The sequence below is a fragment of the Cloeon dipterum genome, chromosome 3 (genome assembly GCF_949628265.1).
Source record: "Cloeon dipterum chromosome 3, ieCloDipt1.1, whole genome shotgun sequence".
Lineage (NCBI taxonomy): Eukaryota > Metazoa > Arthropoda > Insecta > Ephemeroptera > Baetidae > Cloeon > Cloeon dipterum.
This window is the reverse complement of record NC_088788.1, coordinates 16,319,267-16,334,676: the sequence shown is the minus strand read 5'-3', so window position 1 is coordinate 16,334,676 and position 15,410 is coordinate 16,319,267. Positions and strand designations below refer to the sequence as shown.

Sequence of the window (15,410 nt, the reverse complement as noted above, 5' to 3'; positions counted from 1 at the left end):
ATCAACAAAGATAGGGTCGTGGCGGCTTGTGTAATGCACACATGCGGCGGTGAGCGTGTCGCATCGATTTGTCGGACGGCCTGGAACCTTTTTTGTCCACTCTGATTTAGTTCAAGGCTCGAAAACAGAATATTGAGAGAGTCAAATGGCAGTCAAGGGCTAAAATAGTTTGAAATACTGCATTGCTATTTTATTTCACGTTCGACAAATGGGTGGGAATTGATAAAGTCCTGTGTTTTTGACTGGGTTAATTAATAAATAACTACCCCTTTCAGTAATTATTGGAAAACTCACTATTTTTTAATTGGTATACAAGAAATTCACCATTGGGAAACTTGATAAGCCTTCCAATTTAATTTTAGCACCTAGAGCCGCCCGTGAAAAGCCTGATTCTTCGAGATGGGTGACCTTATCCTGATAGCGAACAGGTCGCAAAAAATTATATAATTTGATATCCTTATCGCGAGGAAAAGCAGATATTTCTAAAAAATATCAGGCATGAAAAAACAGGACGGACAATTGGGTGGCCCCTGGTACCAGTCAGCATTTTTTTTATCAATTTCATGGGCAAGAATAGCACGATAATAACTTCAATGTTTTTTTAATACCTAACACATAATATTTAATTTTACCTAAGTTTTATTTCCTATTCTACTTCTCTCTAAAAAAAGTCAAAGTATAGCCAAATTTATCAAAAATAAACACGAATTGGTTTGCACTTTTTATATGAATTACAGGGAAGTGATACATTTCTTAATTATCGTCTAAATTGTTTGGGAAACCAATAACAAAATTTAAACAAACACTACCAAGCATTAAATTTTAAAATAAAAACAGTTCAATTTCCTGGTTGAACTACACTCAAAATAACAGAAAGTTTCTAAATTTCACAGAGTCAAAAGCAGCTAGATAAATTTGCGGCTTAATGGATACTGTAAAAACATTGTTTACAATGCAACCTGTTGGTTTTATGTTTTGAGAAACTTATACTCCTGTCAGCTTGTGCAGCCTAGAAGAAGCGTGAAATTATATTTAAACCGCCATCAATAAGAGCCGCGTAGAAAGCAAGCGGCCGTGTTTGACATTGTGTCAACGCACTGCTCTTATCTCAAAAAGAAGAGCACCTCATAACATTTTCAGCGGCACAAGACTAATGCTTTCGGCCAATTACACGGGGAAAAATGGGACTCCAGCAGGTGCCAAGTTGAATTAGGGGGCGGGTCAATTCATCAGCGGCGGCATCGTTTTGTCGGCGCGCATTACTTGGCTGAATAACAAACGGCGCCGAGTGTGACAAAATTATAACGGCCGGCAATAATTCAATTTTAATCGCGTTCCAAGGCGCGGGCTTATTTCTGTGTTGATACGCGCGCGCCCCGGCTAAAAATAGCGCAGAAAATACCGCGCCACGTGTGGGAGAAAGAGGTTGGGAAGGCGGAGGGAGCGCCGCGCACGGGGTAAAAATAGAGCTGGGCTACTGGCAGCCCCGACCGACCGACCCACCGACTCAGAGACCAACCCGACCATCCATCCATCCAGCAAGCCAGCCGGGTGGCCGGTCCCGATCAATGCGCACCGTAATTAAGTCAAGGCTAAGCACGGAAAATGGGTTCGCAATTACCTGAGTCCATCAACTCAATCAACGCCCAAGTTGTATTTCCGTTAATCCTGTGTTTACCTCTCAATGTTTACATTTTAACGAAGCAGGAAAAACAAAAATATATTTTTTGCAGGAAATTCCTTGCAAATATGACTAGGGCTGAGAATTCCAGACTATATTTTTGTATTCGAGGATTCATTTAGGATAAAAATTTACACGTTTTTCGATTAAAATGGAACTTATTCAAAAGCAAATTAATGTATGTCGAATGTCATTTTCAGGAAGTAATGCACAAACTAAAATTTTTCTTTTTTTTTTTAAAAAAATAAATTCAAGTTGATATTTTTTTCTTATAAATGAGCAAAATTGTAACGAAGAAAACATTTTGGGATTTTTCTTCTTTGTTATGAATTGGACTGGTGTGTGAATTATTTAAAATGTTTATGAGTGGAAACATATATTTTGCTGGATTTTTACCCCAATGAAATAACAAAACGACAAAAACAACGACCTTCGCATGTGGTAGAAATTTGAGTGGAAACTGATAGAAAATATTTTTTGGGTTAAATTTTTTAACACAAAATTTAGACTTCTCCCGTTTTACGCTCGGAAAGCATCTTCTACAGATCTCAATCTCAATATTAAAGAGGAATTTCGAAGCATGCTCCTTTAGAGAAGGCATTACAACGCTTTATATAGTTTTTAGTTAGTTTCGACTATTTAGCAAAACATACAGAAATTTGTATTTTATTTTATCTCAGTTCTGTTAGAAATCCGAATCGAATTTATTTTAATTAGATTGACGGATCAATCCCTATTTATACTAGTGAACAGCAGAATAATTATTAATTATTATTGTTTTAAATTTTTAATGGGTTCCAAATTTTTTAAACACTTTAAGTCCACAAAATTAGTTTATTATCATTATTTCTAAATAAAGTTTTTTAAATCGCTCCCTTCAAATTTAAAAATTTCCAGCGTTTCCTGAATTTTCCGAATTTTCCTAGTAAAATCTTCTGTCGTTAAAAAAGTAAAGAACTATCCTGGACGATACCATTTAAAAATGGGGACTTTTGAGGAGAAAGTGTAGGTTAAATCATCCGATCACTATAACAATTCTATAGGCTATCAATACAAATTCGCATGAAGCTGTCTATATTGAGAAGTGAATGAAAATGGCTAATTTTGGAGCAGCATGCGTGGGGCTCGCAATACTAAATTGAGACCTGCTATTGTCATGTTCCTGCGCGGAAAGGGGACTTTTCCATTCGATCCGGCTTTATGCCCTTTGCTAGCGAGCGCTGAAAACATGCGCTAGGTGCTTTTCCAGCGCACTTTTCCTCGGCGCGTGTGTATTTTTAGCACGGGAACGAGGTCGCCGAGCACGCGACAATGGCTTTTTGCACCGAGCTGGTTTCTTTCTCCCTTTCTTTTCCACCCTGTGTGTGTGTGCGCCAAAGTGGATGATTATCGGCGCGAAACAAAGGCCGCGCGCCCACCGTTCGATATACGCTGAGATGGATTCGATCTGAGCTGCTTTAGTTTCGAGATTCCGCGTCGCGTTTTGAGTTAGCAATGAGCAACTTATTGACTCAATGGAACACGGCAACTGTTTGCTATAACTTCGTTGCTCTTGGCAAACGCATGCACTGCGTAATTATTGCAAAATTTCTTAAATTTACTGCTTTTCTTGCAAAACCAGTTCATGTTTTAGGGGAAGCGGCAAAATAAATATGTCAAACGGAATATCTTTAAATTCTTTTAGACGCGTTTTTGGCTATAGTTAGTAAAATATATCTCAAAATATTTTGTATTTCAAAAGAAAAAATTTCAGCATTGAAAAAATGGTCAACAGACTGTTTATTTTAAATGACATTTAAAAAAGACTGAAATTTCCCCTTTTGAGTTTGTTACTGGGCTCAATAAAATTTTTTAAACTAAACTACTGTGCTGAAATCCTTCTCATTATCTATAAAGCTGTTTGTGACCCTATAATTTTCATGTTGATCTAAATTTTCTCAAAGTTTTTGGTATTTCATACTAAATTACAACAAAATTGTAAATGCCAAATATTAATTTACATTATCAGTAAATTAGTTAAAAATCCTCTAAATTTTTCAAGTCATTTACGAGCTATATATGTAAAAAATAGGGAAGTAATCCTGGACAGTTCTGCTAAGACCATTGGAAAAGTGCTTGAATTGTAAGAATTCGCCACAAAAACTCCGAAACTTTAGTGCATCATAGGAATTTTTAATTTTTTTAGGTGTTAATAACACTAAATATATTACATTTAAGGTTAGTTTCAACTTTATATTGAAGTCATCAAATAGGTTCGGATCTAGCGTTGCATTTTCTTACCACCCGTTTTTCACCACTATAGTTGTAACCATTCGATTTTGATTTGAAGAGGTATAATGTATGCTCTTGCAGCCCTCAATTTTGCAAGAAATTTCTATCTAACCATCAATCAAGTTGAGGTCATGGGCGGCATAAAACAAACAAGCAATGGCAACAAGATATTGATGTAAATTCAAAAATAAAAATGCTGTAAAACAAAAACTAAAAGAGTGGTTAATAAACAGAGACTGATCTACACATGTCTAAAAAAATTCCGTTCAATGTAAAGTGCATAATTGTAAATAATTATGGCTACCTTGTTGCATCTATTCTGTTAAGCACCAGCCGATAATTCTTCGGAATTGGTTGGACTTGTAACGTTTTTCAATATGTTTTCTTTATTAAAAAATGCACTGATCTTTAATAAAATAATACATAGTTTTTTTGCAGCCCTTAGGAGTGGATTGGTTATTTCAAAATTACACATCAATTTTTGTATAAATTTCGCTGCATTTAAATAACCTCATAACAAAATATATGAAAGCAAAATGAGTTTAGATTGTGTCGTTGGTTTTCCCTAGCTTTTATTTTTAACGGGACACGTTTTTAATCAACCATGATTCATTTCCTACAAACCGCAAACTGACTTTCTTTCCAGGGAAAGAATAAAAAATGTAGAATACTCAGGATAAGCTTGAAATAATTATTTTTTCTAAAAATATTCCTCATTGAAGTACTGAAATTCAAGCTGCATCAGCGAAAATGTCTACTCCAGCCGGATGAAATGCCTCATGGTCCCAGTCTTTTGTATTTCAAAATAAGAGTTCTTGGGCGCGAGAGAGCGAAGAGGAAAGAGGTTATTTCTGTGAGCGGTGCCCTATTCCGAGTGGCCCATCTATTTTTAGACCGCTTCTCTCTCTCTCTCTCTCTCTCTCTCTCTCTCTCTCTCTCTCTCTCTCTCTCTCTCTCTCTCTCTCTCTCTCTCTCTCTCTCGCTCTGAGATGTCTGTGTATGTTGTAAATGCAGCAAACCGAGGGTGGAGAATGCTTGGCGCGTTTATTTATTGCGTCGGGCCGTGCGGCGCGCTCACTCGCTCCGATGGTTACTCAATCAAAAAGAGCAGCCACTTATGATACGCACTCCCCCGCATCTCGAGTACAAGGGTGCACCGAAATAATGCCAAGGTAGCTATTTTCGAGCGTCGCCAGAGGTGCAAAAAAACAAGCAGCCTTTGTTTTAATAAAGCAGGCACCCCGAAATAGCCCGCTATCCAAAATAGATTTCTGAAGAATGGCCTGGAATTAAAAATAAAACACCATGCTGACACTTTTCTTGGCACTCCGCGACGTTGACAACCGCTCTAATTAATCGCTCGTTTGCCTTATTAACATGATTCAATTATTCGGCTGCAAGCATGCATGTTGTCAGCCACAAGGTTATACCACCACGAAAGTTTAGAAACAAACTTTGACTCCCGGAAGATTGGTCCTGCTTGCCATATTTCTAACCAACAAGCGATCTACCTGTTTTATTTTCTGAGCTCTCCCTATCGTCAAATTAATATAAATATCAAATCGAATAAAATAATTCATTTTATTGCAAATAATAATACAATTCATTTTTCTTAAATGATGAGAGATACTTATTTTGTGACCATAATATAATTAAATTTTGATGGATTCCATTAGACATGATAATGGTTATAAGCAGATAACCACTGTCACAAATTTTTCTAAAAAAAATCTTACTCCGACCTATACTTAAATAAAGGAGCCTTTCATAAAAACGACGAAATTGAGTTTTTCAGGAAAATGCAACATAAGTTTAGTGTGTATTGTGCCGAAAACCACTGCATGAAAAAAATTCCTAAATCGGCTTGGAAAACGACTTCAGAACCTTATCTAAAATAATTCGAATAAAAATACGACTTAAAAAATTCACAGCTTGAGTCATGACACAGTCTTTGTGTAAGCTAAAAATTATTTTAGGTTGTTAAATCATAATATTTTTTAACAATGGCAGAGTTACTTTACAAGTAAAACAAAACATTCTGAATAAAATGAACGATCACAGACTAAGATAAGGCGTGTGTATTAAAATATATCTTAACTGTGTGACCTCTAGAGTTTCAAGTGCTCTAAAACGACCGTTAAAACAGCAACTTATCGACTTTATGACCTTCATGAGAGGAATAGTCTTATAAAATAAGGAAATGTGCAATTATTTTCGTTACCCATCCGCAATTACCTGGCTAAAGGTTGCCAAATTAAGGAACAACTAAGCCATTATATAATAATTTTGGAATTGCAGCCAGTAATAAAGTAGACCAGTCGAGAGCCAATCATGGAGTAAAATCGCAAGCAAAGTGGAGAGGAGGGAGCGAGTTGAAAAGCACATGCTCAAAGGACAGGTCAAGCATCCTTTGCTTGGCTATATTTAGACCGAGACGAATTCCCGCGGGCATTCTTGAGAGGACTGCGCCCAAATTCATAGAACACAAGATCTATAAGCAGCCGCGCTCGGCAAGCAAAATAAAACAACCACTCGTTGCTATTTCTGCGAGACCAGTTCGACGGGTGCGGTCAGGAATTGGGCACCAATCGCCGCAAAGGACACAGAGTTGTTGTAAATAAAAAGCGCGCAGAGCTGCCTCTACTTGCACCTGTCCCGAAAATAGACCCGGCACTGCGGAACGAACCAAAGAATTTCGAAAGGCTAAATTTGGCTGACGATGCTAATGCGAGTGCTCAATCATTGCCAGCGCGATAAAAGTGCGCTCTTTTTCTTTGGCAATGCGCTTCCCCAAAGGCCGCTTATTTTTATCACGTGGCATTAGCATGTCCTCAAATGCGTTCAATTCCGGATCAAAATAGTTGTTTCATAAGACACGAATTTCTTTCTTTATTTTTTCAAAGAAAAGTAGGCAACGTCGTCTTTAATTTTTAGAAAAACTGAATGGCTCTATTCTGTGCGGAAAATTTATTATTTTTTTTATGTTAGTGCAAATTCTTTAATGATGTTCAGTTGTCAGCTTTTATAATATATATCAATGCACCTTAATTGAGTGGTTACTTTCTAATTGAACTGCAGTTCTATCCCACTTTGGACCAGTCTCAAGGGCAAATGCATTTCTGGTTAAAGCAGCGAAAGAGACGTTTTCATTTCTTATCTCCTTTTTTAATGAATTTTAATATTTCACAGCAGTTGCCACTTTCAGTATATTTACTGGCATATTTAAGTCTCTCTTACAGTTTCAAGCTTAAAATTAATTTGAAACCAATTCTTAACATTTTAAAAAGGCCTTTTAGTCTAAATTTTACATGGTTATAAACGAATAATTATGTAACTGTCCAAGTTTCAACGCAAACCAAATCAATATTAAAAGTCCAATTATTCTGGTGTATAAAATCAAGTTTTGAACGCACCTGACTCCAATGCTAGAATCGCGACCAGATCCAGCTTGCCCGAGAAGAAATTAAAGCACTGGGAGCGTCGCCTTCCAACTCCTCTGCCCAAATATTCCAGAGTGAAGGCTCAAAAAGCCTGGCGGACGAGGAGCGTTTTATTTTGGGCACTGGTCGATAAAATCACTCGGCGGGCCAAATAATAGAAAAAGGCCGAGTGTATACATTATGTGCACGGGTATACATACGCGGCAGCTCCATTATAAATGAGATCCGCCTTGGGCAATAATACATTCACATTGTAATCACATGTGCGGGGCCTCACGCGAAGCAGAGTCCCAACGAATTTATCGGCTGGAAAAGCAGCAGCGGAGGTCAAGGCTGGCCATCCAACGCTGGCGTGGGTGCAATCTACACACGCACACACGCTCCCGTCGGGGTGCCAAAACAAAGCTGAAGGGGCGCGAATGTATCTCCGAGTTGACCAGACCACGCGCCACCGCGCCACCGAACGGACCGAAAATATTATGTTGCGCACACATACAATCGCCGGCACATATACGTAATTAATCATTTAAAGCGCTCAACAGGGGAGCATCAGAATTTTAAAATACGTCATACACTGTTTTTATTCCTGCGCTTGAATTTTAGATTTATAAATAATTATGTCCCATATTAAAAATTAAAACAGACTTCTTCCTCGTTGACATTTTAAACAACAAGGAAACTCCTAGGTTTCAACGTTTTAGTTTTATCTTTTCTTGAAGTGAACCACATACGGCTGGGGAAATTTTTCGATTTGACACGATTTAAGCATTTTTCCTGAGGTTTTAAGATTATAGCCTAAAACTTCAAAATCGATTGCATAGGCCCATTTCCCTAAAAATCAGGACTTTTCCAGAAAGTCACAGACGGGCCATCGATCGATCAGTCTTGTCAAGTAGAGTCTACCTCTAAACTGTAACCTAAGCGAAAACTTGCGTCGGAATTAGATTTAAATGATTTCCAATGATAATCATCTCTAAAGGATTTTTAGCTTTCGGAGCACAATAAATCATTAACTCCATCGAATAAAAAAAAATCCCTTGGGATGTCTCTTAGCTCGTTGGATACACTGCAAGTCAGGGGTGAGAAAATCTCACTGCGCTGCAGTACTACATGATTTCAATCATTTTGCCAGTACTTAGAGTTTCCTTTTGTGAAAGATTTCCGTGTTTATATTTCAGGAAACGGGCTCCCAAGTTTGTTTCTGTGTCAATATACTATTATCGGTTTATCTCGCTGGAGATAAATTAAAGAAAACGAAACGGTCTATATTACAGCTCAATTAGCAGGGTGGTGCTTTCCTCCTACCTGTTTTATTACTGCTGGTTTTTGCAACTCATTTCGTATATTTCAACATTATTTTCCTTTGCATTCATTTTTTTCCTTTTTTGAGATTGGAGACCTGATAGCGTGCAACTTGTGAAAACTTCGTGTCCCAATTACATGGCGAACGAATATCATATATGGGCTCACTAAGCCTCATTGGAGGAAACCCAGTCCAAAAAAGGACAAACTCAAATTTTTGAGTCTTTTACTGAAACGGGTCTTTTATTGAAATTCTTTCTCGCATGCAAAACTACAAAAAACTTTCTCTAACGCCAACAAAGTAACTTCAAAAAAAAAGTTTTTTTGGTAGGATAGTAAGAGGTCTTTACTTTCCCTAGTTTTTTTCGTTCTACATCTTCTTCAGAAAAAAATGCGCTAGTTTTTTTTAATCAAGAAGTTATAAGAAGTGAGTATTAGGTTTCGTGAGATAAAATTAAACCTGATCGCATGTCACTTAACGCACCTGACCAGTTTAGAAAGCCGAAACAGCCACTGAGTTTTGAGGCGTGTTATTTTTAGACCATCAGCGGTGTATAATTTTAACTCAATATTGCCTATCTGTCTACCCTCTGCAATTAAATTTGTTCCACGCAGCTAACAAGGAGAGAGCACCTATTTTTATCAGCAAAAATTGATATTACAAGAGTTTTACATAACATCACACACGAAGAAAATTTTCCAATGGAATATATTTTTCGTTGTTTGCTATTATCGAAGGAAGGTCGAATCTTAAATTTTTGGATCCTTTCTTCTTGGTTGATGAAAAATCTTTAAAAATTGTAATATGAAATTTACAAAATTTTCTGATTAATTTCTTTTAATTGAATATTTACTTTAGGAGTTAAGCTTTAAAATTCAGCGGCTACGAGTGTTGTAGTGAAAATCTTGACGAATTTGGAAAGCTGATGAAATTTGAAATTTTTTACATATTGATGAAAAATTATTCCTCTCCTCAATTTCACGTGAAACCCGTTTTTATTATGTTATTAGTATTTACCAATTCAACCTGCTTAACTTTTATAAATAGCAAAAATAGAGCTTGGTTTTATTAAAACTATACTAAAGAAAAAATTTAACACCCCTCTCCGCACACCGTTATATTACTGCACGCGATTCTCTATGTTGGAAAATGTTGGTATATCACGCGTTTTTCATGTATGAAATTGCAAATCACTTGATTCGTCTCGCTCAGCAGATTCCAAAAAAAAAGTGAAGCGTAATAAACTACAACCACTTTTCACGAAATTACGGCAGTTTGAAATTTCTAAAAAAATTGACTTTTCTATTACGGACGCGTGGATCCATAGCAAACCATGCAAAATTTCATCTTTTATTAGACGCTATCAAACGGTAACGAAACCCCCCATAGTTTTCGGATTAAAAAGTGCGCTCCTCTTGTAAGGTTTTCATATTTGCGTACCAGCCACTTGCGGTTTTCAAGGGCATACGTTTTCATTAGTTCCACGGCTTCTTTATTTTTTTTATAGCACCTCATGACGTAAAACGGCAATTATATTAATTTCGAGGTCCATAAATTTTAGCGCAATATATAAAATGTCCTGAGGCCTGAAGCAGACAGCTGTAAACTTGAATCTACGAGTGAGTGTAAATTAAAAAGATAAGAAGGTTAGTTGATCTTTTTTCTTGAAGCGAATTTGCTATGCCTGTCAGCTGGGCGTTCTCCGCGAAAGGTGAGAGAAAAATGAAGATTTCGCTGGCCTGCCGTCTGATTGGAGCCTTCAAGCCAGCCTCCAGTGCACACCGTAAGTAAAAGGATATTTTTAACTCGGCTCATTAAAAAGCGTGACTGCGGGCGGTATCGAGATAGGACCGGTCTTTTTATTTTTAGTGGTGCGCTCCGAGAAATATTCCAGCCAAGCAAAAAAGGCAGCTATTAAACCTCTCCCTATATGAGCTAAAAAAACATTTATAATTTTTTTTGCATTTTGAGCGTTTTGAAAACTGTTTTTTAGTGAAATTCACATAACCGCAATATCTTTGTTGAAATTATTTGTAAAGAAATTTAATAAAATATTTTTAAAATGATTTTTGTTTGTTTTACCTGTCGACTTAAATCACCAAGAACTTTATAATCGGATCAATTCTTTGTGGAGTGTGCAAAAGTTGGCGGACAAATGAAAACATTCTTCCAGGAATGCCCAAACAGTCCAAAGCCGGCTGACAAAAGCATTTCTAAGCATTCACGGCGTCTTGTTTTAGCCTTTCCTCTGCAAAGAGGCGTTTTCAGAGGCTCCAGGGGAGCAAGGCCAAATAAAATAAATGGTGCGTGCGTAATCTATCTCTATCTTAATGCAGAGCCGCTTTAGTATGTGTCAAACTGATTCTAAACAGCCCCCACTCGGCTCTCGCACTCTCCAGAATGGGTGTGCGATAAAATAAAACGAGGCGGCTTGGTTCTTTTTATAAACGCCACTATGAAAGAAGATGCGCAGTTTAAAACAGAAGCCGAGTCAAAAATAGCGTTAATGAGGGGGTGAACGCAGCTATTTATAAAATCACGCTCTCCTCAGATCGACTCGTTCGCCGCTGGCGCTGCTCTCGCGTGCGTTTGTCGCCTTTCCACGCGCGATATATATTAATTTTTCCTCCACGCAGCCAGCTTAATTGCGCAAGGAATCGATAATTGCTCTCCTCCACTTGGTGGAAAACGTAGATGGTTTAAAGAGTGTAAAAATATTTAATCAAATATAATTGCACAGGCAGAGGATTTAATTTCTCTCACACTCATCTCCGAGTGTTGATCGACCAATTTTGTGTGGTTATAATTACATGACATACATCTCTAGCATATTTTGAGGTAATTATAAATAATTTTATGATTCCCGAACCAGTTTAAAAACAAGATTCCAAGTTAATGATAGGATAAAAATAGAATATAAAAGGACCACGCAATTTTACGCATGAACTCGAATTTTTATGACAAGTGCCTCATAAATTTGCAAATTTGAGACCCTTATGTAAACAGCTATATTTTTAGCGTCCCTGAACCTCGCCGCATCAATTATATAAGGGATATAAAGCTCATCACCCAGCGGGCCTGTCCTGATTTATGCTTTAATAGTTGTTATAAACACAGGATGGTCTAAAAGTAGATAGGCTGTTCCAAGTCTTGACCTGCCGGGTCGTTGAATCCAGTGGAACTTTCCGCTAGGCTCGTGATCTTTCAAGCCAGCTTCTGCGATATTGGATCAAGAAAGTGAAGAAAGGTTCAGCACTTACAGTCACATGATCCCCGAAGTAGAAAGTAGAATTTTAAAAATGGACTGCGCCTTTTCATTCCTCGGCTGGCCAATTTCAGAGTCACATGATTCGCATTTTACATCAGGGTTATAAAAGGAAAGCTCGTGCGATAAGAGTCAATGCATATATGTATATTCCCGTCTGGCTCGCTTTTGCGTTTTTTTTTTGCAAGCTGCTTGAAATACATTCAAATTGAATTGAGAATTATGAATGACCCGACTTGTGAGACTGACAATAGTATCAATGCGTTTGTTGTTAAATGATGTTTGCTATTAATTTGCATATGCTGGAGATGTCTATTTCAAGCCAAGGCGACGAGGGGAAATGTGCAATTGCGCAGGCGGATAATAGAAATCAAGGTCGGCGTTGATGAACTGCATCAGCTAAAATTAACATTGGAAAAAACGACGCTAGAAAGAGGATTGATACTGGACAACGATTGAAATTAATTTGAATTGTTGACTACAATTATCATTTTGTTGATCAAATTGTTTATTTATTTGATTAATTGTCTCAAATTAGGACCGAATCCACAGCAAAATTTCAGAATTAACCAAATTTATCGAATAATGTAACGGGTGTTCAGTGATTTTTTTCCTTTAATTTGATTCCTCTCGTCGCGATCTATCCAACCATCCAACAATGTGCGAATTATGAGCTTAATACCCCTTCTGCCAAAATAAATAATGGTTTTCAAATCGCTTGATTAGCTAACTGTGAAGACGATTTTTATCAGAAATTTAAACAGGAACCGGGGAATATTTTAACTCTTTCCCAATTTTTAGAAAATTTTGTGTAGGTTAAAAAGGTAAAAACTATTTTTCAGTGCTTATATCCACTTTAAACAGGCTATTTATAACAATAAAAAAATGCTGTTATGACTAAGTGCAAAATAGCCTCACGTATAGCAAACAAAAATAACTACTTTGAGCGTTATCACCTTATTCTCAGACATTCTTGGCGTCTATTTCGATTCAAATTTGCGTCAAAACACGGCGGATTCGCCATGTTTTACACACTCAAAGTGACCGTTGGAGAAAGGCGTGTGTAAATTTGCCGATGCTGATATACGTGCCAAGCGCACGCAGATTTTGCGACAAGCAAAAGTCTCTGGCAGACACATTTGCGTCAGTGGGCGCACATAAATAGCCTAGCCTACACCAACGAGGAGCACAAGGCGATGGACGACGCCAAAGCCATCATTTTTTACAGTTTGTCATTGACACCTCGATTTGGTCCCGTCCCGGTGACAGGTGGGAGAACATGCTGCAGATTAAATGCCCTCGAGAGTTCAGCGCAAACGAATGAACACCGATATAATAATTCAAGCTACATTTCTCAAGACTTGATTTCAAATTGCCCCGGTAAGAGAAATTGATTGTTATCGGACATTATTAAAAAATCAAGCCTTTACAATTGAAGCAGCGAGAGTTCCTTAAAAAATAAATAGGTTTCTTTTGCTTAAGAAAAATAACAACTTGAGCAGCAAAAACGATAAAATAATAAAACGGCTCCAACGTATTTTGAACAACATTTATTTTAAATTTCATTACGTTTAATGATGCATTTGAGAAATAAACAAAATGAAAGTTATAATATTCATATATATATACACCGAGATAACCAATTTACTACTCGCTTACCCGTAATGCGAACTCTTCCAAAGTTTAATCATTATTGCTAAATCAACTTACTCCGTGTGACCTGATTGGATGTTTTTTTGCTGAGTTACAAAATGCTTTTTTTCAGCCTCGTGACCGGCAACTTTTTATGCATGGCATGTTAATTCCAAGATCCTAAATCGCAATACCGCAAATCTTGTTTTAGGATAGAACCTGAATACATTAATTATTATTTTCTAAGCAAGCAGAATACTGGGCCCGCAAAAAAAGAAAGTACACGCACTCTCATGGGTATGCTGGTAATTGAATATTTACCCTTCATACATATTTGTACGATTATTTCAAGAAACTAAAATTAAAAATTATTCAATTAATTTAATCGAGGCAATAAAATGCAAAATATTAAATTATCCCATATAACTGATATTATGCTGAAAAGAAAACCAAGAATTGAATAAACAGTAACACATAATATAAATTCGATGGTGATTGAAGTTACGACTTTGGGATGCAACGTGCACTGAAAGGCTGTGAAGCGGCACAGTTTCCTCAACATTTTAAGGCGTACGTATTATAAAAATTTCACAACTTAAGATTCCATAAATTTACGACATATGCTTGAAATTCCTTTTCGCAATATATCTCAAAGTTTAAACACCAGTTCAAATTATTTTTTGGGTTAACGCCAGACAGTGTAACAAGCGAGCAAGTGTTATTATCTATATTGCGGTCTAATAATATGTATGTAAAAGTGATTAAGTGTCAGAATTAAAAATTAAATATAAAAATCTTAGGACTGGGATTTGCCCAGTAAATTTTCCCCCATGTTGTTAAGGTTTTGTTAGTAAGAAATTAGTTTTGTTATTTATTTTTGTACCATACATGAAAATACTTCAAAGGAAAATAAAAACTAAAAACTTTACTAATTCATTTGATTTGAAAAAAAATAATCACTTGACCAATTTAGGCGTATTGAGTCATTGATTAAAAACTAACAAACCATTAAATCGATAAAGTAGATAATTGTTATTGTCTGTTTTTATTTTTAATTTCTTGTTAAAAATAAAACAATCCCTGAGAGGTGCACTTTTCCAGACAAATAAAAATCGATGAAGTAGCTAAATAACTTAAATCACTCCCCTATACTTGTCATAAATTTTCTGGCTTTTAGTACAATTAATGTTTCCATCCAGTCTATCTAGAGGTTAGGATTGTAGGTAAAATACTAAAAATTTAAATTAAATAAAAATGTATATTATATATTTAATAAGACTTTTTGTATGGCAGAAGAGCGAAAATTGACAAATAATAGACTTTGAATTGTCTTTACGGAAGTTTCCTAAATCAACCGGACTTTTTAAATCGTTGTTACTGGATTAATTAAAAAATGAATTCATAATTTCTATACGGTTGGGAAACCTGAAATGTTATCATTTCACTGAAAATTAAAATTTTTGTTTGTTTTTGCAGATAAAAGAGAGAGATGATAAAAAAACAATTCTAAGCTTGATGGATTTTTTTCGAGTGCTAACACTTGTTTATTTTCAGGTTGGAATAGTCACAAAGAATTAATAAATTTTTTATACTGAAGCAAAATTTGCGTCAGTATATAAAAAAGTTTTGAAAGAGATTTTTTCTATGAATTTTTCGCATTTTAATGTGCAATTAATTTTTATTGGAAATATTTTCAGCCAATTTTTCTTTTGAAGACATGATTATAACCTAATAAATAACCAAAATTTAAGTTGAAACCTATATCTTAACATTTAAAAAGTCAGCAGTCTTAAAATTCACACTTTAAAGTGGTTTAAA

The 15,410-nt window shown here is 36.2% G+C and overlaps 1 protein-coding gene across 13 annotated transcripts in view; it reads right to left on the bottom strand.

Annotated features, from left to right (window-relative positions):
* The window catches only part of HDAC4 (histone deacetylase 4), a 54,951-nt gene that overhangs the window by 35,792 nt on the left and 3,749 nt on the right, over positions 1–15,410 (bottom strand). The gene's annotated exons all lie outside the window — the stretch shown is intronic.